This window comes from Pelophylax lessonae, assembly GCF_965119305.1.
Source record: "Pelophylax lessonae genome assembly, contig: HAP1_SCAFFOLD_1052, whole genome shotgun sequence".
NCBI classification, from domain to species: domain Eukaryota; kingdom Metazoa; phylum Chordata; class Amphibia; order Anura; family Ranidae; genus Pelophylax; species Pelophylax lessonae.
The window spans coordinates 1-23,205 of record NW_028119314.1 but is presented as its reverse complement, the minus strand read 5'-3'; the positions used below and the strand labels follow the sequence as shown (position 1 = coordinate 23,205).

Sequence of the window (23,205 nt, the reverse complement as noted above, 5' to 3'; positions counted from 1 at the left end):
GTTGCAACATTCCCGAAGGGTTTTTTTTTTTTTAGCAAGACATTTTTCATTTGTTTCCCTCAGGCTGGGTTCACACTATTGCGAATTGGATGGGGGGAAATTCGCCTGTCAGGAGATTGTGACCGGCTCTCTATGGAGCCTGTTCACCTATTTTTGGAGTGGCCCCAGTGAGATTGGCACAGGAGTCATGTGCATCTTCTGGCACATTTCAGGTCTGAATTCAGCCAAAAATTTGGACTGAAATCAGACTTGAAATGGTGAACAGGGACGCACCGGATCCCTGCTGTGAGCCGCTCTGTGATGAAGTGTGAACCCAGCCTGAGGCTTCCAGAAATTATTTTTAAACAAGCCAATAATGACAAACTGCTCAGCATGTCAAATAATCTTTATTATGAAAGGCCAGGTAACCAACAACTTACAGTTAGATTGCTGTTTTTAAAAAGAGCATAAAAACTTTATTGTTCCACAACAGTGCAAGATGGCAAAAAGCACATGCACTTATCAAGTGCTGTAATTAACTAAAACTGTTACTTGCAACAAATATTACAGTTAGAATTAAATGAAATATATTACCTTTTTTTTGCTTTCACTAGATTGTCATTGAGAAAAAAAAATTATTATTTTAAAGAACTCGAAGTTTTTAATCATAGAAGTAAACAATTTTTCTGGAAACATTGGGATTCATCAAAAGCCTTTCATGCACTCAAAATGTGTCTACTCATGCATTTAACTTATTTGCTCCTAACTCCACAATCACCAAGTGTGACAAGTATCTGTAGCAGAACATGGTTACTCTTAAACCAGCAAGTTCTGACATAAGAAGAGGCACAAAAAGGCAGATTTCCCATGACTTCATAGGCTTATTTTCAGACCAAGACATAAAGCCAGCTCAGATTTCTGGATTTTACCATCTCTGTTCACATCGCAATGGTTTAGTAGAATCTTACGGAATTTATCCAGGTCCACTCCAGTGATACTTGGCTGTTAACAAAAGTATACAAATATAAAATTAGCAAATGTGAATCAAGTTAAACCAAGCTACACTTGTTGACTTTCTCTATATCTGTGTGTGATTGTTTCGCTCCAAATATTACTCTCCTTTATTGCAGTGTACCACCAGTGGAGGACTGGGCCAGGGAGCAGGGGGGCAATTTCCCCCTGGGCTGCTCTGATGCCCCTTAAAAAGGCTGCACTGCTTCTGCCACAGACATGCCTAAAGGATTCCTGGTGAAGAGAAGTAAAAAGTCCCTGCCACTGACCTACTGAGTGCAGGTTGAAGACAAGGACAGAGCACTGGCCTCCCCCCCCAGCATGGATGGTGTAAGCTGTGTCTGAGCAGAGGCCGGTTCCATGCCCCACTGGAGATTCTTCTCCCCCGGCCAGCCCCAGGTGAGCTGTCCCAGCTCCCCCTAACCGCCCTCTGCTGGCCAGCTCGGGAACCCGGATTCAGCCGGTAAGTAGAGGGTATCTGGAACAGGGCTTCAGCTTGGAATGGGGGTCAGGAGGAGGACCGGAATAGGGAGAGTAGGGGGGGGGGAGTCACTGCACCATGAGCCTCTGGTTTCTACTTGCCCCCTGGGCCGAAAGTTGCCAGTCTGCCCCTGTGTACCATGTACATGCAGCACCTAAGTGGACTTTATTTCTGGGCGCCACATAGATGTGCTCCTGTGTTTGTGCTGGAAGCACTGAAAATAAGCTGTTACCAACAATTCTGCGTCTGGTTTTATAATGTACAAGTGGCTTCTATTTACAAAGAAATGGTAAGAGATTAATATAGGGAATTCAAAATTTGGAGCATGGGGATCTCATACCTCCCAACTTTTTGAGATGGGAATGAGGGACACCTATTAGCAAAAGTATGTAGGCATAGGACACCCCCCCAGGCCATGCCCACTTAAAGGAGGATCAGACATAAAAAAAAAAGATTTGTTAAACCCACAAGTACTTTTTTTTTTTGTCACTCCATCTCTTATCCTGGCTACCGGTCTCCAGAGTGTTGCCAGCAGCAGAAAAGATCTTCAGGTCAGTGTGAAGCAATACACTGGGCATAATAGTATAGAGCTGCTTTCACACTGATGTGCTGTGGTTTACCCACACCACGGGTGCAGTGCAGTGTACCTGGAGCTTTCTTGTGGTTCTGTGTTTGCTGCTTTTAGTCATAGACTTTGATTATATCCTGCGGGTTTGGTGCACTTTCTGAATGCAGGAGTTTAGTGCGCTTTCAGAAAGTGCACCACACCTGCAGTATATAATAGAAGTCTATGGCAAACCGCAGCTACCCAGGAAAGGCGCAGATGCATTGTGCTGTGCAGGTAAAATGCAGCACATCGGTGTGAAAGCAGAAAGGATCATTTAGATTTGTAGTTTTTGGGGTGGTAAATTTCCATAGTTAAGACTTTTTTTACCACCCCTGTTCCAACCGCACCCTGTTTAGTAGCTGCAGTGGCCAGGGGTACACATGTCACAGCTGCAACAGGAGTTATATGCCCTATCATGGTTTGTGAGTGTAGCACCTTCCAAGCATGACCTATTGAAGTGAATGGAGCTGCTCTGCAAATGCCCTGCAACCTTGTGCAGTACAGCAAAGAAGGGGTTAAAGCAGGCAGCGTTGTGTTGCCTTCCCACCACCTGCTTTAACCCCTCGGACCCCCAGAAGCAAGCACTGTATGTGTGAATGACCCTAAGGGTGCCGCTGCTGAATGCAACTAAGGGCTCATTCATAAGTACAGCAGGCACAGCTGCTCCTCTGAAAAGTGATCCGAGTGTGACTGAGTACAGTGGCAGAGTGGCTCTATTGTGCTGGAATCACATATCTAATACGTGGTCCAGCACTCCCAAGTAGGGGGCCGGCCGGCTTTGCTGTGATTAGTCAATGATTGACCCTCAGCACTCGCTGATCGGCGAGGAGAAAGACAGGACAGAGCTCTGTCAATGTAAACAATACAGAGCTCTGTCCTGTCTGTGGGGATGTGCCGGTTTTTGTTTCCCTGTAAAGCAGGGAATAAAAACTGACACATGTCTTAGTAAAAACATCTCACAGTACACACTGGTTAGGCACACATTTAACCCTTTTATCGCCCTAGATGGTAACTACTTCCCAGCCAGTGTCATTAGTACAGTGACAGTGTATATTTTTAGCACTGATCACTGTGTTAGTGTCACTGATTCCCACAAAGTGTCAGTTAGTGTTGGATTGCCCGCTACACTATCGCAGTCCCCCTATAAGTCACCGATGTATGTAGTAGAATACATATTGGCCTAAATTTATGAAGAAATTTGTTTTTTTTAAAAATAAATGGTTGGATATGTTTTATAGCAGAAAGTAAAAAAATATAGCTTTTTTTTTAATTATCAATCTTTTTTCCTTTATAGTGCAACAACTAAAAAAACCCAGTGGTTATCAAATACCACCAAAAGAGTGGTATGTGAAAAAGAATATATATATTTAATTTGGGTACAGCATTGCATGACCGCGCAATAGTCCTTAAAAGTAACGCAGTGCCAAAAAGCAAAAAATGGCTTGGTCAGTAAGGAGAGGTAAATATTCCAGAGCTGAAGTGGTTAGGATAACAATGTAAGACATATATCGTTTTTAAGGACAAACAAGGCTTTCCTTTCAAGATATTATTTTGTAATATAATTATCTATTATGCAATCATTAGACAAAGTAAGTACAAAAAATGTTTTTTTTGACCAATGTTAATTACAAAAAGTAGCATTACTGTAGATAAAAAGTATACATTTTATTCTATGAATTGCTTTGTTAAATTTTCATTAAAACACTGAAAATTAGGAAAATTTTTTGAATATTATTGTTAATAAAATGGAAAAAAATTGGAAGGTAAATAATAGTTGAAAGGAGAAGGTGAAGAAGAAGTTAATTAGAGCTGATTAGGCTAAACTATGAGTTAATACGGGGCAATAGAGACGAATGTTATTAAAAAGTATATTTGGTTTTGTACCTTTTGATTTCCAGATTAAATCAAAGAAAGTAGATACAAAAGCAACATTGTTACTTTCGTATCTTTCTATATATATATATATATACACACACAACTTACATATTTTAGTTTGGTATCTAGCAGGTCAGATAGATATAGGGATATTAGTGCTTTAATTAGAAATGCAGATGTTGTCCACATGGATTGGTAAAAATTGTAAGTGTTATGTTACTGTAAATTTAAATTTATTCTATAATTTGTCCTATTTATAATGACGCTAAAATTATGTTTCTGGCATAGAGCAATAAAAGGTTATTAGCTAATGAAACAATGGTTCTGTAAAGAAAATGTGTGTATTTTTTATGTCACCACAAAAAAAAACACCACAAGTGGAAAAAAAGTTTAAATATAATAGTAAAAATAATAAATAAATACATTAAGATGAGGGGAAAGCATATTAACTAGGGCTGATTAGGGTAATAAAATAAATTTATTTAACCGCTTGCCGCCCGCCCGCCGTCATATGACGGCGGAGCGGAGCGACCATTATCCTGGGCCGCCGTCATATGACGGCGGCACTTTAAGCAGGGCAGGCGCGCGATCGCGGGCGCGCCGCCCTGCACTGCCGGTGTCGGCGTGTCCCAGGGACACCCCCCGTCACCGGCAGGGGGGAAAAAGCCAATAGGCACGGCTGTTTCCCACGTGATCGGCTGTGTTCCATTGACACAGCCGATCACAATAGAGGGCGGCAGAAAATGACCACGCATGCGCGATCGGGAGCGCGCATCGCGGTCATGTCGGTGGCTATGTGTTCCCTAGGAACACAGCTAGTCACCGACAGTGTAAAACAGCCAATGACAGTGGCTGATTGTCATGTGATGGGCTGTGAAGCCATTCACAGCCCATCACAAATGTAAACAAAGAGCGGTAACTGACTGTTACTAGCTCATTTTCCCTCACACACCGTTCAGTGTGAGGAGAGGAGAGCCAGAAACAGTTACTGATCTGTGTACCTGTCCTGTGAAAATCAGAAAAAAAAGTGTCATCAGCCCCCCCCAATTGCACCTGTCACCCAACAGTCACCTGTCACTATCACTGCACCAAAAATCACTACCTATAAAGTGCACCTGTCACCAGAGACTGCCATAAGTATCGCCAGCGGTGCACCTGTCACCCATCGGGGACCAGCGCCCGTCACCTGTCACCCCATCAATCACCGTCACCTGTCACCCCATCAGTGATCGTCACCTGTCACCCCATCAGTGATCGTCACCTGTCACCCCATCAATCAGCGTCACCTGTCACCCCATCAGTGATCGTCACCTGTCACCCCATCAATCAGCGTCACCTGTCACCCCATCAGTGATCGTCACCTGTCACCCCATCAGTGATCGTCATCTGTCACCCCATCAGTGACCGTCACCTGCCACCTATCCGTCACCTGCCACCTATCCCTATCCGTCACCTGCCACCCATCAGCCAGAATGTCAAAAAGGATGTTCAGCAGCGAGGAGGCGTTTGAGATCATCTCTATGGATGATGAGGGCACCGGGGAGCTCTCATCAGTATCCGGGTCCAATTCCGAATCCGATTCGGAATTTGAAGTCGCCAATAGTAGCGGATCGGAGATGGACTCGGAGGAAGAATGGGTCCCTCCCAAAAGGGCACGGCGCCCTGGAAACCGGGCAGCCACAAGGGATACACCCCAGGATCCTAGGCCCAGTACCAGCACTGCCACCAGCAGTACACCCCAGGATCCTATGCCCAGTACCAGCACTGCCACCAGCGATACACCCCAGGAGCGAATGTCCAGGCCCAGCACCAGCGCTGCGGCATCACTCCCAATTTCTAATCCCCCTTCTACCAGCACTGGAGTGTCACATCCCCCAAGAGCCAGGGCCACTATCCACCTCCCAGATGCTCTTGCCAAGGATCAGCAAATATTCCCCCTTTTACCGCACAGCCAGGTGTGCAGGCCAATACAGAAAATTTTTCTTTTATTGATTTTCTCCATTTATTTCTGCCTAACTAGGGCTGATTAGGGTAATAAAATAAATGTATTTAACCGCTTGCCGCCCGCCCGCTGTCATATGACGGCGGAGCGGAGCGACCATTATCCTGGGCCGCCGTCATATGACGGCGGCACTTTAAGCAGGGCAGGCGCGCGATCGCGGGCGCGCCGCCCTGCACTGCCGGTGTCGGCGTGTCCCAGGGACACCCCCCGTCACCGGCAGGGGGGAAAAAGCCAATAGGCACGGCTGTTTCCCACGTGATTGGCTGTGTTCCATTGACACAGCCGATCACAATAGAGGGCGGCAGAAAATGACCACGCATGCGCGATCGGGAGCGAGCAGCGCGGTCATGTCGGTGGCTATGTGTTCCCTAGGAACACAGCTAGTCACCGACAGTGTAAAACAGCCAATGACAGTGGCTGATTGTCATGTGATGGGCTGTGAAGCCATTCACAGCCCATCACAAATGTAAACAAAGAGCAGTAACTGACTGTTACTAGCTCATTTTCCCTCACACACCGTTCAGTGTGAGGAGAGGAGAGCCAGAAACAGTGAGTTACTGATCTGTGTACCTGTCCTGTGAAAATAAGAAAAAAAAGTGTCATCAGCCCCCCCAATTGCACCTGTCACCCAACAGTCACCTGTCACTATCACTGCACCAAAAATCACTACCTATAAAGTGCACCTGTCACCAGAGACTGCCATAAGTATCGCCAGCGGTGCACCTGTCACCCATCGGGGACCAGCGCCCGTCACCTGTCACCCCATCAATCACCGTCACCTGTCACCCCATCAGTGATCGTCACCTGTCACCCCATCAGTGATCGTCACCTGTCACCCCATCAATCAGCGTCACCTGTCACCCCATCAGTGATCGTCACCTGTCACCCCATCAATCAGCGTCACCTGTCACCCCATCAGTGATCGTCACCTGTCACCCCATCAGTGATCGTCATCTGTCACCCCATCAGTGACCGTCACCTGCCACCTATCCGTCACCTGCCACCTATCCCTATCCGTCACCTGCCACCCATCAGCCAGAATGTCAAAAAGGATGTTCAGCAGCGAGGAGGCGTTTGAGATCATCTCTATGGATGATGAGGGCACCGGGGAGCTCTCATCAGTATCCGGGTCCAATTCCGAATCCGATTCGGAATTTGAAGTCGCCAATAGTAGCGGATCGGAGATGGACTCGGAGGAAGAATGGGTCCCTCCCAAAAGGGCACGGCGCCCTGGAAACCGGGCAGCCACAAGGGATACACCCCAGGATCCTAGGCCCAGTACCAGCACTGCCACCAGCAGTACACCCCAGGATCCTATGCCCAGTACCAGCACTGCCACCAGCGATACACCCCAGGAGCGAATGTCCAGGCCCAGCACCAGCGCTGCGGCATCACTCCCAATTTCTAATCCCCCTTCTACCAGCACTGGAGTGTCACATCCCCCAAGAGCCAGGGCCACTATCCACCTCCCAGATGCTCTTGCCAAGGATCAGCAAATATTCCCCCTTTTACCGCACAGCCAGGTGTGCAGGCCAATACAGAAAATTTTTCTTTTATTGATTTTCTCCATTTATTTCTGCCTAACTAGGGCTGATTAGGGTAATAAAATAAATGTATTTAACCGCTTGCCGCCCGCCCGCTGTCATATGACGGCGGAGCGGAGCGACCATTATCCTGGGCCGCCGTCATATGACGGCGGCACTTTAAGCAGGGCAGGCGCGCGATCGCGGGCGCGCCGCCCTGCACTGCCGGTGTCGGCGTGTCCCAGGGACACCCCCCGTCACCGGCAGGGGGGAAAAAGCCAATAGGCACGGCTGTTTCCCACGTGATTGGCTGTGTTCCATTGACACAGCCGATCACAATAGAGGGCGGCAGAAAATGACCACGCATGCGCGATCGGGAGCGAGCAGCGCGGTCATGTCGGTGGCTATGTGTTCCCTAGGAACACAGCTAGTCACCGACAGTGTAAAACAGCCAATGACAGTGGCTGATTGTCATGTGATGGGCTGTGAAGCCATTCACAGCCCATCACAAATGTAAACAAAGAGCAGTAACTGACTGTTACTAGCTCATTTTCCCTCACACACCGTTCAGTGTGAGGAGAGGAGAGCCAGAAACAGTGAGTTACTGATCTGTGTACCTGTCCTGTGAAAATAAGAAAAAAAAGTGTCATCAGCCCCCCCAATTGCACCTGTCACCCAACAGTCACCTGTCACTATCACTGCACCAAAAATCACTACCTATAAAGTGCACCTGTCACCAGAGACTGCCATAAGTATCGCCAGCGGTGCACCTGTCACCCATCGGGGACCAGCGCCCGTCACCTGTCACCCCATCAATCACCGTCACCTGTCACCCCATCAGTGATCGTCACCTGTCACCCCATCAGTAATCGTCACCTGTCACCCCATCAATCAGCGTCACCTGTCACCCCATCAGTGATCGTCACCTGTCACCCCATCAATCAGCGTCACCTGTCACCCCATCAGTGATCGTCACCTGTCACCCCATCAGTGATCGTCATCTGTCACCCCATCAGTGACCGTCACCTGCCACCTATCCGTCACCTGCCACCTATCCGTCACCTGCCACCTATCCGTCACCTGCCACCCATCAGCCAGAATGTCAAAAAGGATGTTCAGCAGCGAGGAGGCGTTTGAGATCATCTCTATGGATGATGAGGGCACCGGGGAGCTCTCATCAGTATCCGGGTCCAATTCCGAATCCGATTCGGAATTTGAAGTCGCCAATAGTAGCGGATCGGAGATGGACTCGGAGGAAGAATGGGTCCCTCCCAAAAGGGCACGGCGCTCTGGAAACCGGGCAGCCACAAGGGATACACCCCAGGATCCTAGGCCCAGTACCAGCACTGCCACCAGCAGTACACCCCAGGATCCTATGCCCAGTACCAGCACTGCCACCAGCGATACACCCCAGGAGTGAATGTCCAGGCCCAGCACCAGCGCTGCGGCATCACTCCCAATTTCTAATCCCCCTTCTACCAGCACTGGAGTGTCACATCCCCCAAGAGCCAGGGCCACTATCCACCTCCCAGATGCTCTTGCCAAGGATCAGCAAATATTCCCCCTTTTACCGCACAGCCAGGTGTGCAGGCCAATACAGAAAATTTTTCTTTTATTGATTTTCTCCATTTATTTCTGCCCAACGATTTTCTGCAATACATTGTGGACCAAACAAATCTGTATGCCCAGCAGTTTATTGCTAACAACCCCCAATCTTCCTATTCCCGTCCGTTTGAATGGAGAGAGTTAACCTTGGAGGAATTTAAAATGTTTTTGGGCCTCACCATAAACATGGGGGTTACAAAGAAAAATGAAGGACATGCCTATTGGTCCACCCAACCCATACACAGTATGCCCATATATTCTGCCCAAATGCCCAGGTCCCGGTATGAAATTATCATGCACTTCCTTCATTTTAGTGACAACAGCCAGTGCCCCCCCCAAAATCATCCAAATTTTGACAAGCTGTATAAAATTCGCCCCCTCATAAATTTTCTTTCCCAAGGTTTTGCAGAACTTTACGTCCCTAATCAAAACATTTGTGTAGATGAGTCCCTGCTACACTTCACAGGCCGGCTTGGAATAAAGCAGTATATTCCAAGCAAAAGGTCCAAATATGGGGTCAAATTCTATAAACTCTGCAACAGAGCTACGGGATATCTGTATGCGTTCCGCATATACGAAGGAAGAGATTCCCAGCTCAATCCCCCTGACTGCCTGGCCTACATGGGCACAAATGGAAAGATTGTATGGGACTTGGCGTACCCACTGCTGAGGAAAGGCTACCACCTTTACCTGGATAATTTTTATACCAGCGTGCCCCTCTTCAAACATCTGTACCTTGAAGGAACCTTGGCCTGCGGAACCACCAGGAAGAACAGGAAGGGCTTCCCACAGTCCTTAGTAAATAAAAGAATGAGGAAGGGGGAAATAGCAGCCCTGAGAAACAACAAGGTGCTGGCCTTGCGATGGAAGGATAGCCGAAATGTGTACATGATGTCCACCATTCATGACGACACCACAGTGGAGGTTCGGAGAAGAAGAGGTCCCATCCAAAAACCATCATGTGTGCAGGATTACAATCTTTACATGGGGGGGGGGGGGGGGTGGATTTTAACGACCAGATGATTCAGCCCTACTTGGCCACAAGGAAGTCCCGATTCTGGTATAAGAAGGTTGCAATTTATTTATTTCAATTGGCCTTTTATAACTCTTATGTCATTTACACCAAATCCACTGAAAGCCCCGTCTCCTTCCTAAAATTTATTGAAGAAATTATCACGACCCTCATCTACCCACAAGGACTCCCCCAAGAAAACCTTCGCTCTGAGGCTGTTAGCCGACTTAGTGAGCGCCACTTTCCAGACTACGTTCCACCGTCTGAATCAAGCCGAAGACGGCAAAAAAGATGCCGTGTATGCAGCAGAAGGGGGTTTCGTAAGGATACCAGCTTCTATTGTCGGTACTGTCCCTCCCAACCTGGCCTGTGCGTTGGAGAATGCTTCACGCGTTACCATACATTGGTAAATTACTAGCCCATTTCCCCGTTTTCATCTGTGCTGACCAATTTTCCTCATATCACCATGCCACTGCCTTCCACATAAACTGACCCTGGCCTGTTTTTCCACTATGTCTCTGCCTACTGTTTGGACTGCTTTCACGTGAACTGACCCTGGCTTGTTTTACCGATTACGCTACTTCCTACTGTTTGGATTGCTTCCCTGTGAACTGACCCTGGCTTGTTTTACCGATTACGCTACTTCCTACTGTTTGGATTGCTTGCACGTGAACTGACCCTGGCTTGTTTTACCGACTATTCTTCTGCCTACCGCTTGAACTGATCTGTCTCCCCCTGCTACTGTAGTACACAGGGGTCTCACATATGTGAGGGGCTCCAGAGTTGTTTTTCCGGATGGAGAAAACCAATTTTTTGGTTGTCTCTGGGTTTCGTAAATTCCGGATTAGGGTCTGGAGTCCGGAGGCTTCAAAGAGATTTGGGTGGGAGAAGCCTCTACCCCTGTCCCCAGGTCTCACCTGACCAAGGCCCTTAGCTTACTACCATCATGCCTCTGCCTGCTGCATGATATTAGCTGGAGAGTGGTACAATCATTGTCTGCAGTGTACCGGGACCAATATTATGGCTGTGCTGACCATGTCTCTGCCTGGAAAATTCATTTGGACAAATGCTGCGGCTGTGCTGACAATATCCCAGACTATAGACTATATTCCTGCCTGCTGCCTGGAAAATTGCTATTGTAGTCGCTAAGCATATCCCTGCCTGCTGCCTGGACTAATGCTCTCCTCTTTGGACAACTGCACTACTACAACCACAGGTAATCATTTTTTTTACACTTTCCTTTATAGAATGTATTTTGTAATGTATTTCTTGGTATGTACATGCTATGTGTAAAAAATATGAGGGGCCTTCAAAAATGATAGGTTGTCATTTATACATTGGCCATTAAAGCTAAATACTGGGGTTATGGCAGCAGATAACTGCCATAACCCTGGTATTTTTTTAAACGGGGGGTGGTCGGCTTTCAGATAAGGGTGGTCTCAGTGGCGGATTCACCTCGATCCGCCGCAACGGTGCAGGGGAAAAGGTGCCCCCCCCCTCCCGCCGCGTCCTAGACGTTTTCCTAGCTTACTGGACCCGCCGGCAGCGGGGAAAATTATCCGGTCCCGGATCCTCAAAGACAGGAAGTCAAGTGAGGGCAAGATGCCCCTCACTCGACTCTATGGTCTTGGAGGACCGGAGCTACGTCAAAAGTCGTTGCCTAGCAACCGGTTTAAAGGGCCATTTTTTTTTTCCTTTTTGGTTTTTTTTTTTTTCTTTTTTAGTGTAGTTGTGAGGTGTGAAGTCTTTTTGACCCCAGATCTCACAATAAAGAGGACCTGTCATGCCTATTTCTATTACAAGGGATGTTTACATTTCTTGTAATTGGAATAAAAATGATCAAAACATTTTTTTTCAAAAAACCGTGTAAAAATAAAAAATTATTAAATAAAATAAATAGGAAAAAAAAAAAATTAAAGCGCCCTGTCCCCGTTAGCTCGCGCGCAGAAGCGAACGCATACGCAAGTCCCGCCCACATATGTAAACGGTGTTCAAACCACACATGTGAGGTATGACCGCGATCATTAGAGCGAGAGCAATAATTTGAGCCCTGGACCTCCTCTGTAACTCTAAGCTGGTAACCTGTAGAAATTTTTAAAATGTTGCCTATGGGGATTTTTAAGTACCAATGTTTGGCGCCATTCCGCGAACGTGCCCAATTTTGAAGCATGACATGTTGGGTATCTAATTACTCGGCGTAACATTATCTTTCACATTATGGAAAAAAATTGGGCTAAATTTACTGTTTTCTTTTTTTTTTATTAAAAAAAGTGAATTTTTGTTAAAAAAAATTGCATTTGGAAGACTGCTGCGCAAATATGGTGTGATAAAAAATATTGTAACAAGCTCCATTTTATTCTCTAGGGTCTCTGCTAAAAAAAATATATAATGTTTGGGGGTTCTAAGTAGTTTTCTAGCATAAAAATGATTTTAGCTTGTAAACACCAAGTGTCAAAAATAGGCCCAGTCTTAAAGTGGATAAATGGACAACTTTGTGTAAAGCGCTACTTGGATGTTAGGCCTATGTATGTGGCCAGGCTGTGTAAAAGTATTACACATGTGATATCGCCATACTCAGGAGGAATAGCAGAATGTATTTTGGGGTGAATTTTTTGCTATGTACATGCTATGTGTTAGAAATATTGCATAAATGGACAACTTTGTGTAAAAAAAATGCGTTTTCATTTTCTTTCCACATTTTCCAAAAACTTGTGGAAAAAAAATGACACGTTCAAAAGACTCATTATGCCTCAAAAATTATACGTTGAGGTGTTTGCTTTCCAAAATGGGGTCATTTTATGGGAGTTTCCATTGTCCTGGTGCTCCAGGGCCTTCAAACGTGCGATAGGTTGTCAGGAAATTATATGTGTAATTTGTGCTCCTAGAATGCCGGACATGGCTACTTGAATGTTGGGCCTCTGTATGTGGCCAGGCTGTGAAAAAGTCTCACACATGTGGTATCAGCATACTCAGAAGGAGTAGCAGAATGTATTTTGGGGTGCAATTTTTGCTATGTACATGCTATGTTTTAGAAATATTGCATAAATTGACAACTTTGTGTAAAAAAAAAATGCATTTTCATTTTCTTTCCACAGTTTCCAAAAGCATGTGGAAAAAAATGGCAGGTTCAAAAGACTCATTATGCCTCACAAATTATACATTGGGGTGTTTGCTTTCCAAAATGGGGTCATTTTATGGGAGTTTCCATTGTCCTGGTGCTCCAGGGCCTTCAAAAGTGCGATAGGTTGTCAGGAAATTATATGTGTAATTTCTGCTTCTAGAATGCCGGACAGGGCTACTTGAATGTTGGGCCTCTGTATGTGGCCAGGCTGTGAAAAAGTCTCACACATGTGGTATCAGCATACTCAGGAAGAGTAGCAGAATGTATTTTGGGGTGCAATTTTTTCTATCTACATGCTATGTGTTAGAAATATCTGATAAATTGACAACTTTGTGTAAAAAAAAATGCATTTTCATTTTCTTTCCACAGTTTCCAAAAGCTTGTGGAAAAAAATGACAGGTTCAAAAGACTCATTATGCCTCACAAATTATACGTTGGGGTGTTTGCTTTCCAAAATGGGGTCATTTTATGGGAGTTTCCATTGTCCTGGTGCTCCAGGGCCTTCAAAAGAGCGATAGGTTGTCAGGAAATTATAAGTGTAATTTCTGCTTCTAGAATGCCGGACAGGGCTACTTGAATGTTGGGCCTCTGTATGTGGCCAGGCTGTGAAAAAGTCTCACACATGTGGTATCAGCATACTCAGGAGAAGTAGCAGAATGTATTTTGGGGTGCAATTTTTGCTATGTACATGCTATGTGTTAGAAATATTGCATAAATTGACAACTTTGTGTAAAAAAAAAGCATTTTCATTTTCTTTCCACATTTTCCAAAAACTTGTGGAAAAAAATGACATGTTCAAAAGACTCATTATGCCTCAAAGATTATACGTTGGGGTGTTTGCTTTCCAAAATGGGGTCATTTTATGGGGGTTTCCATTGTCCTGGTGCTCCAGGGCCTTCAAAAGTGCAATAGGTTGTCAGGAAATTATATGTGTAATTTATGCTCCTAGAATGCCGGACGCTGCTACTTGGATGTTAGGCCTCTGTATGTGGCCAGGCTGTGAAAAAGTCTCACACATGTGGTATCGGCATACTCAGGAGGAGTAGTAGAATGTGTTTTGGGGTGTAGTTGCAAGTATACATGTGCTGTGTGAGAGAAATAACCTGTTAATACGGCAATTTGTAGAAAAAAAAATAAAAATCTTCATTTTGCAAAGCATTGTGGGAAAAAATTACAACTTCAAAAAACTCACCATGCCCCTTATTAAATACCTTGGAATGTCTACTTTCCAAAAAGGGGTCATTTGGGGGGTATTTGTACTTTCCTGACTTTTTAGTGTCTCAAGAAATGAGATAGGCCTTCAGTACATCAGGTGTGATCAAGTGTGATAAATTTTCAATGATTCGCACCATAGCTTGTGGACTCTATAACTTTCACAAAGACCAAATAATATACACTTATTTGGGTTATTTTTACCAAAGATAAGTAGCAGTATAAATTTTGGCCAAAATTTGTGAAGAAAAATGACTAATTTGCAAAATTTTATGACAGAAACAAAGAAAAATGCGTTTTTTCACGATATTTTCAGTCTTTTTTTATTTATAGCACAAAAAATAAAAAACCCAGTATTGATCAAATACCATCAAAAGAAAGCTCTATTTGTGTGAAAAAAAGGACACAATTTTTGTATGGGTACAGTGTTGCATGACTGAGTAATTCTCAGTCAAAGTGTGAGAGCGCTGAAAGCTGAAAATCAGTCTGGGCAGGAAGGGGGTGAAAGTGCACTGTAGGCAAGTGGTTAAAAAAAAAAAAAAAAACTTTTTTCACTTTGCGGGTTGCTTTAACCAAAATTAGTGCAGATCGTAGGAGGTTCCGTTGAAATCGTAATAATAAAATAAATTGTAAATAATCTGTTTATAGGAAATACAAAACCTGATGCAACACAGGCCAGGACACAACTGTTAAAATGAGATTTGGTCCTGGGGATTTCAAGTGCCTTGCCAGAGGTCCATACAAGGTGATAAGCCTTTTGTGTCTTATTAAAAATATTTCCCTGCCTACAGCACTACGCTTTTGCTTCTTGAACTGACAAAATGGTTGTTCACTATTTGGGTATATTGCTTGAATATAAAAGCCACATGATCACCACTAAAGGTTATGTACAGTATGTCCCACTGTTGGCACTCCTGTAGGATGACATATCTGTGCAACATCATTAGCATATATTTGCAGATGTGTTTTGAAATGTGAAAAAGATAAGATAGGTCCTCTTTGCAGATTGTTGTGGCTTGTCCCGGAAAACCTTTATATGTATATATATATATATATATATATATATATATATATATATAGAGAGAGAGAGAGAGAGAGAGTATCTCACAAAAGTGAGTACACCCCCTCACATTTTTGTAAATATTTTATTATATCTTTTCATGTGGCAACACTGAAGAAATGACACTTTGCTACAATGTAATGTAGTGAGTGTACAGCTTGTATAACAGTGTACATTTGCTGACCCCTCAAAATAACTCAACAGACAGCCAATAATGTCTAAACCGCTGGCAACAAAAGTGAGTACACCCCTAAGTCACCATGTCCAAATTGGGCCCAAAGTGTCAATATTTTGTGTGGCCACCATTATTTTCCAGCACTGCCTTAACCCTCTTGGGCATGGAGTTCACCAGAGCTTCACAGGAGTCCTCCATTGGAGTCCTCTTCCATTCCTCCATAGCAACATCATGGAGCTGGTGGATGTTAGAGACCTTGCGCTCCTCCACTTTCCATTTGAGGATGCCCCACAGATGCTCAATAGGGTTTAGGTTTGGAGACATGCTTGGCCAGTCCATTACCTTTACCCTCATCTTCTTTAGCAAGGCAGTGGTCGTCTTGGAGGTGTGTTTGGGGTCGGCATCATGTTGGAATACTGCCCCGTGGCCCAGTCTCCGAAGGGAGGGGATCATGTTCTGCTTCAGTATGTCACAGTACATGTTGGCATTCATTATTCCCTCAATGAACTGTAGCTCCCCAGCAATCATGCAGCCCCAGACCATGACACTCCCACAACCATGCTTGTCTGTAGGCAAGATACACTCGTCTTTGTACTCCTTACCTGGCTCCCGTCACACATGCTTGACACCATCTGAACCAAATACATTTATCTTGGTCTCATCAGACCACAGGACATGGTTCCAGTAATCAATGCCCTTTGTCTGCTTGTCTTCAGCAAACTGTTTGCGGGCTTTCTTGTGCATCATCTTTAGAAGAGGCTTCCTTCTAGGACGACAGCCATGCAGACCAATTTGATGAAGTTTGCGAAGGTTCCACCCCTTCAACCTCCACAGTAATGTTGGCAGCTCTCATATGTCTATTTCCCAAAGACAACCTCTGGATATGACGCTGAGCAAGTGCACTCAACTCCTTTGGTCGAACCATGGCGAGGCCTGTTCTGAGTGGAACCTGTCCTGTTAAACCGCTGAATGGTCTTGGCCACCGTGCTGCAGCTCAGTTTTAGGGTTTTGACAATCTTCTTATAGCCTAGGCCATCCTTATGTAGAGCAACAATTCTTTTTTTAAGATCCTCAGAGAGTTCTTTGCCATGAGGTGCCATGTTGAACTTCCAGTGACCAGTACGAGAGAGTGAGAGCGATAACACCAAATTTAACAAACCTGTTCTCCATTCACGCCTGAGACCTTGTAACACTAACGAGTCACATGACACTGGGGAGGGAAAATGGCTAATTGGGCCCAATTTGGACATTTTCACTTAGGGGTGTACTCACTTTTATTGCCTGCGGTTTAGACATTATTGGCTTTGTGTTGAGTTATTTTGAGGGGACAACAAATTTACACTGTTATACGAGTTGTGCACTCACTACTTTACATTGTAGCAAAGTGCAATTTCTTCAATGTTGTCACACGAAAAGATATAATAAAATATTTACAAAAATTTGAGAGGTGTACTCACTTTTGTGAGATACTGTATAAATATATATATATATATATATATATTTATTTATATATATTTGATCTTCTTTAAATAACCCGGAGTTAAGTACAGCATAGTTAAATGGAAGGGCACATCTGTTATACCCTCTTAAAATGTCAAAGTCAACTTGTTCTATAATCTTTTCCAGCAAAATAATTATTTAACCAACCATTATGACCTTTGCAAGGTCAGTCAGTAATCTACTTGTAATAGGAAATCACATTTTAATCAGCTTTAATCACAGTGTGGCTTCCATACAAAGGCAGGAACTCAGCACCTTAAGGTTTATAATATTCTGCATGAAAATATGTAGTGCTTTTGTACATACTTTATTTTTCTTGTTTAGTCAGATAAATATGAATAATTGCAATATAATATTTTGCATTCTTATTTACAGACAGCAGTTGGAGCATTTCATATATGTTCTTAAGTGTATAAATTGGCCCATACAGTTGTTCCTGGAACAGGAAGTAAGGATAAATCTTCTGAAGGGGACACCTGTTCTGGTGCAACTGTCTAATAAGAAATTCCCACTATTTTGGAGGCATGTTCCTTTACTTCCTATTGCATCACTAAGACAGGAAATTAAGAGAAATCTCACAGGATACAGGTAGGATGAAATGAACTGACAGGGACTTTTTAATACTTCCCCACTTTATCCAAAACTATAAAATTAAATTATTGGCTATACATACACTTTTCCAAGCAGTAAATGAACTTTAGAATATGTCCTAATGTTGCCCACAGGTTGTGGGCATAGATCACTTTACACAGTACTCCCCTTTCATCACCCACAGAATTGCTGATAACTTAGCAAATACTGCATGAGTTCCAAAAATCATGAGACTTAAAGCGTTACTAAGCCCACAACAGTAAAATCAGTCTGTATATGCAGTAAAGTATGCTTGTTATACTCACTGTGGGAGCTAAGGGGTTAATCCTCTGCATTGTGTAAAAGGCTGTTTGATCCTGTATGCACACAGATCCTCCTCTGTCCCAATAAAATGTCTGGATAAGACAGAGTTACTGGAGTCAGGCTGCACATGCTAAGTTTGGTGTGTATTGCTAGAGAGTTTTTTTTTTTTCTTGGGAGAGTGCACGTGATCAGTACAGGGCCAATCAGCACAGTCCAGACATAGGGTCAGGGGTCCTGCATCCTAATTGGACAGCCAGTGCAGTATGAAAACTCCTCCTACAAGCTTTAAGCAGACACTGATAGAAGTCACAAGACTGCCATATACTGCTGATGAGAAAAGGTATTTATTAGTTTATATTTACTAAGATAATTGCATTTCCATGTTCTGTGTACTGTAGGAGACCAGATATAGTGAATGCAGGGTCCTGGGTTTAGTAACACTTTAATTTCAGGACATGACATCAACAGCACACCAAAACTTCCTTCTGTTTCCATAGAATTTCAAGGGGCTCAGGAGAGGCACAATATTTTACAAGTAATATTTCAAGTGTGGTGGTAGATGTGAGAGACAATATATCTGAGGGAGGTGAGTAAGTTGGGAAAGATGCAAACAATAATAAATCCTTAACCGATGTTCCTTTTTTGGAAGGCTAAGCTTATCAAAGCATTTTTCACGATAATATTTGGCTAGAAAACTCACCTTCACTAGTTCCATCATGTCTTTGACAAATCCATCAACTTCAGGACCTTCAAGGGCTCCTGTTTTACTCTGGAAAAATATTACATATGGTTATTCAGCATGTCTAAGGGTTTTAAACCTCTCATATCTACTTAGAATATTTTTGTTAATCAAAAAATGTTATTTAGTTACATAGTTACATAGTTAGTGAGGTTGAAAAAAGACATCCGTCCATCCAGTTCAACCTATGATGTGCGTGTGTGTTTGCAGTTAACCGTACATTGTATACCCCTGTATGTTGTGGTCTTTAAGGTGCCCATCTAATCGTTTTTTTAAACTATTGATGCTCCCTGCTGATACGACTGCTTGTGGAAGAGAATTCCACATCCTTACTGCTCTTACAGTGAAGAACCCCCTACATATTTTAAGTTTAAACCTCCTTTCCTCTAGTTTTAGTGAGTGGCCACGTGTCTTATTGTATTCCCTTTCTCTGAATAGTTTGTTCCTTATGCTATATATCCTATATTCTTCATATCTACTAGTAGTATCCTGTAAGGGCCTGTGGTTACCAACATTAGGCCTTTACTAGTAGCCACTTGGGGACACCATGCACAAGTATGTGATCTTATTTTGCTCTGTTGTAAAAAAGCTTGATGATGTCATTACATTGTGACTAAGAAGTGCTGTGAGAGTGGCTGACAACACTGAGGGAGTCAGAATCAGGCTCTGGATGGGTTTTTGTGCTTGTGCACAGGTCCTATGTACCTTTTTAATGTGAGTGTATCTTTTATATTTGTTCTGTAAATAAACATTTTAAACGAAGATCACTATTGGGTTTCATTTCATTTTTGGAGAATATATCTTTGCCCATCTATGGAGTGGAGGAGACAGAGTGGTGTTATTACTACCATCTTTTAAAAGGAAGGGGTGCTAATAGTGCCTAATGTGCAGTGGAGGAGACAAGATGGTGCTATTACATACTGTATAACCCATTAAAGGGGAAAGGTGCCGTATGGTCCTATGGTAACCAGGTCCCACTGCTTAGGGTGAGAGTCCATCCTATTTATAGATTGGGAAAGGAACACAAGGGGGAGATTTACTAAAACTGGAGCATACAAAATCTGGTGCAGTTCTGCATAGAAACCAATCAGCTTCCAGGTTTTACTGTCAAAGCTTCATTGAACAAGCTGAACTTAGAAGCTGATTGGCTACCATGCACAACTGCACCAGATTCTGAGTGCTCCAGTTTTAGTAAATCTCCCCCATGGTCTTGGTGTGCGTCAATATTTTCCATGCAGGATTCACATGGGACAGCATATCAAGATCGAGCACTGAAGAGAATTTTCATTTATTATTGTGTTGTGATTGCACTGATGTATGTTTTTCACTAAGGTGATTATTTGTTTATTGGTTTATTGAGTACATATTATGTTTTCAACAATATTAAGCTTAAACTTAAAAGCGGAGTTCCGGGCACAGATGTCATTTTTCAATAAGCATACCCCCGGGACAGTCAGGGCTAGCACATTCCACAATGGCTAGCCTCTGAACTGTCCCGGTTCGCACTTACCTTTTAGAAGAAATACTTACTTATAAAATTTCTTCCACAGCGTTTCAATCTCTCTTGTGGGCAGCTGAAGCCGGCGCGGTCTTCTTCCGCGTCTTCTTCTCCCAGAATGCGCCGCACCGGCCCCTCTCGTCACTTCCGGTGCGGCGCCGCATTCCTAAACAGCTTCTGGGCATGCCCAGAAGCTGTTTAGCAGGGGAATGCGGCGTCGCCCGGAAATGACGTGCGTGGCCGGTGCCGTCGCATTGATTCCTGGGAGCTATGACGTTCAGCTCCCAGGAATCATCGCGAGGCAGGAAGTGACGGGGTGAGCCGCGGCTCCGAGGGAGGAAGTACCCTGAGGTGAGTATATACGATCTACAATTACAAGGTGAGTTTTAAAAAAAAAAAAAAAACCTAACTATCCAATTCCTTTTCAGGTTATCCAGAACTAGCAGACGGGCACAAAAAAAAAACATCGATTTTGTGCCCGGAACTCCGCTTTAAGCTTAGTACACATGGCAAAATGTAAGCCGGCATTGGCTGGTTCAATGGAAACCGGCCTACATTCGGCCCTGTGTGTACTGCAACCGATCAGACAGAAGCCAGCCATTCCTCCAGCTTCTGTCAATGGGGCATGACCAAAAAGGCCTGCTGGGGAAGCACAGTCGGGGAGATCGCTGTACTAACATCGCATAGTTAGTACAACGGCTCCTCCTGGGCTGTCAGGACCTGATAGGGTTGCTGGGTAGAACGAAAAAAAAATACTAGTGTATACTAGGCTTTAATATTTGTTTGTTTGTTTAGTTAATAGAGCAGTACAGTTTGGTCAAGGACCCACCCTGCCTACTTACTGGACCACAATGTAACCACAAAACATGGATGAGGCTTTGCCGGGTTTTCCCCTACTGTTGACAAATGAATAGTGTTATGGTAGTCATACACATAACGATCTGATCGAACGATTCTTCACAGGATCTGACTATTTGATCAAATCTTAGAATTATCATAAAGACGCAGACCCTGCCATCGATTGATTTTGAGCAACACCAAAGAATTTAATCGAAAATGCTCTGATGAGTCTTGATTGAGAGTCTGATCATAGGAAAGTAGGTAGATTGTTAGGTGTATGGTGAATTTAATGATCGTTTGGATCTTTTGATCCTATTTTTCTTTTGGATTCTATATAAATATGTTCCCTGTATGGACACAATTAGATGAGCAGCTTTCCAGTCTGTATTGCTATGCAGATGAATACAGAAAGCTAAACTAAAGACATACGGTATTTAGGTACTCATATTAGCTGTATTTCAAAATGCATGCAAATGCTTAAACTATTACATACATTTCTTTGTTTTACATTTGCCTGGTGTTTCGGATTAACCACAAGTCTATAACTTTATATTTATATTTCATCCATACACCGTTTTAGTGTTAAAACTTACTACATCATAGTGCGCAAAAATAGTTTCAAAGTCCCTTTTTCTTTCATCTTGACTGCTTGCCTAAGAAAGAAAAAACAGCTGTTAGACATCTGAGTTTGAATGATATTGTGCTTCTGTTTGTTCAAGCTTATTGGTTGATTGTGTGTAAAGCATACAGCCATGGCCAAAAGTTTTGAGAATGACACAAATATGGCAATTTGTATCTACTCCAGAATGTTATGAAGAGTGATCAGATGAATTGCAATTAATTGCAAAGTCTCTCTTTGCCATGAAAATTAACTTAATCCCACAAAAGACATTTTCACTGCATTTGTGAAGAAGGCTTTAGGGTGCCCAGGAAAGTCCAGCAAGCACCAGGACCGTCTCCTACAGTTCATTCAGCTGCAGGATCGGGGCACCACCAGTGCAGAGCTTGCTCAGGAATGGCAGCAGGCAGGTGTGAGTGCATCTGCATGCACAGTGAGGAGAACACTTTTGGAGGATTGCCTGGTGTCAAGAAGGGCAGCAAAAAAAACACTTCTCTCCAGGAAAAACATCAGGAACAGACTAATATTCTGAAAAAAAGTGCAGGAATTGGACTGTGGAGGACTACGGTACAGTCATTTTCTCTGGTGAATCCGCTCTCTGATTGTTTGGGGAATCCGGAAAAAACCTTCTCCGGAGAACCCCGGTTTGTAAACGGATATCCTCTTCTGCTCTCCTGTGTTTGACCTTGGCTTTCCTATACCACCTTGTCTGCTCTGTTATCCTCCTGGCTCCAAACTCAGGCTTGAACTGACTTCCATTGTCTCAGCACAACCACAGACCTGCCACGTCTCACAGGCGCCACCTGTCTGCACCCTCTTCGTACATCAGAAACCGTTCCTCTGCAAATTGCATCACAGGCGACCTACTTTGAGCCCGACTTCCCCTGTTCTCACTTTCAGGGGAGTCTGGAACTTATCCGCAAGGGAAGCCCTCTGTTTATTGGCCTCCAGCACCGGGTACGTGATAGTATCAATCAGCCACTATGTCTGAGGCTGAGAGAGGTGCTGCGGCGATGGAGGCTCTCTGTCAGCAGAAGATGAACGCACTTTCACAAGCCGTCAAGGATTTGCAAGGAGAGAACTTTCAGGAACCTGGAACACAGTACAAGCTGAAGATCAATCAGCAATTTCAATCACTGACAAACTTCCTTATAAAGGGCCCATGTGAAGTGCTGGCTGAGACACTGGGTGCTAGAGCCCTTCTTCTGCCATTGGTGTCCTGACAGATGCTGGGTCCTAGAGACCTTATTTTACCACTGGAGCCCTGACACTTTGCATAAACTTAATGTAATTGTCAATAAAAGTCACTTATGAACTGCTTGTAATTATACTTCAGTATACCATAGTAACAACTGACCAAAAGATCTAAAAACATTGAAGCAGCAGACTTTGTGAAAATTAATATTTGTATCATTCTTAAATCTTTTTGCCACGGCTGTAGACTTGCGTATG

The 23,205-nt window shown here is 43.9% G+C and overlaps 1 long non-coding RNA gene across 1 annotated transcript; it reads right to left on the bottom strand.

The window, feature by feature from the left end:
* Positions 1–385: 385 nt before the first annotated feature.
* LOC309544115 lies at positions 386–21,895 on the bottom strand. Its single transcript, XR_014224826.1, has 3 exons — positions 21,728–21,895; positions 18,758–18,826; positions 386–981 (listed from the first exon to the last, which is right to left on the bottom strand). It is a non-coding gene; the product is annotated as an uncharacterized lncRNA (long non-coding RNA).
* Between the last annotated feature and the right edge of the window lie 1,310 nt (positions 21,896–23,205).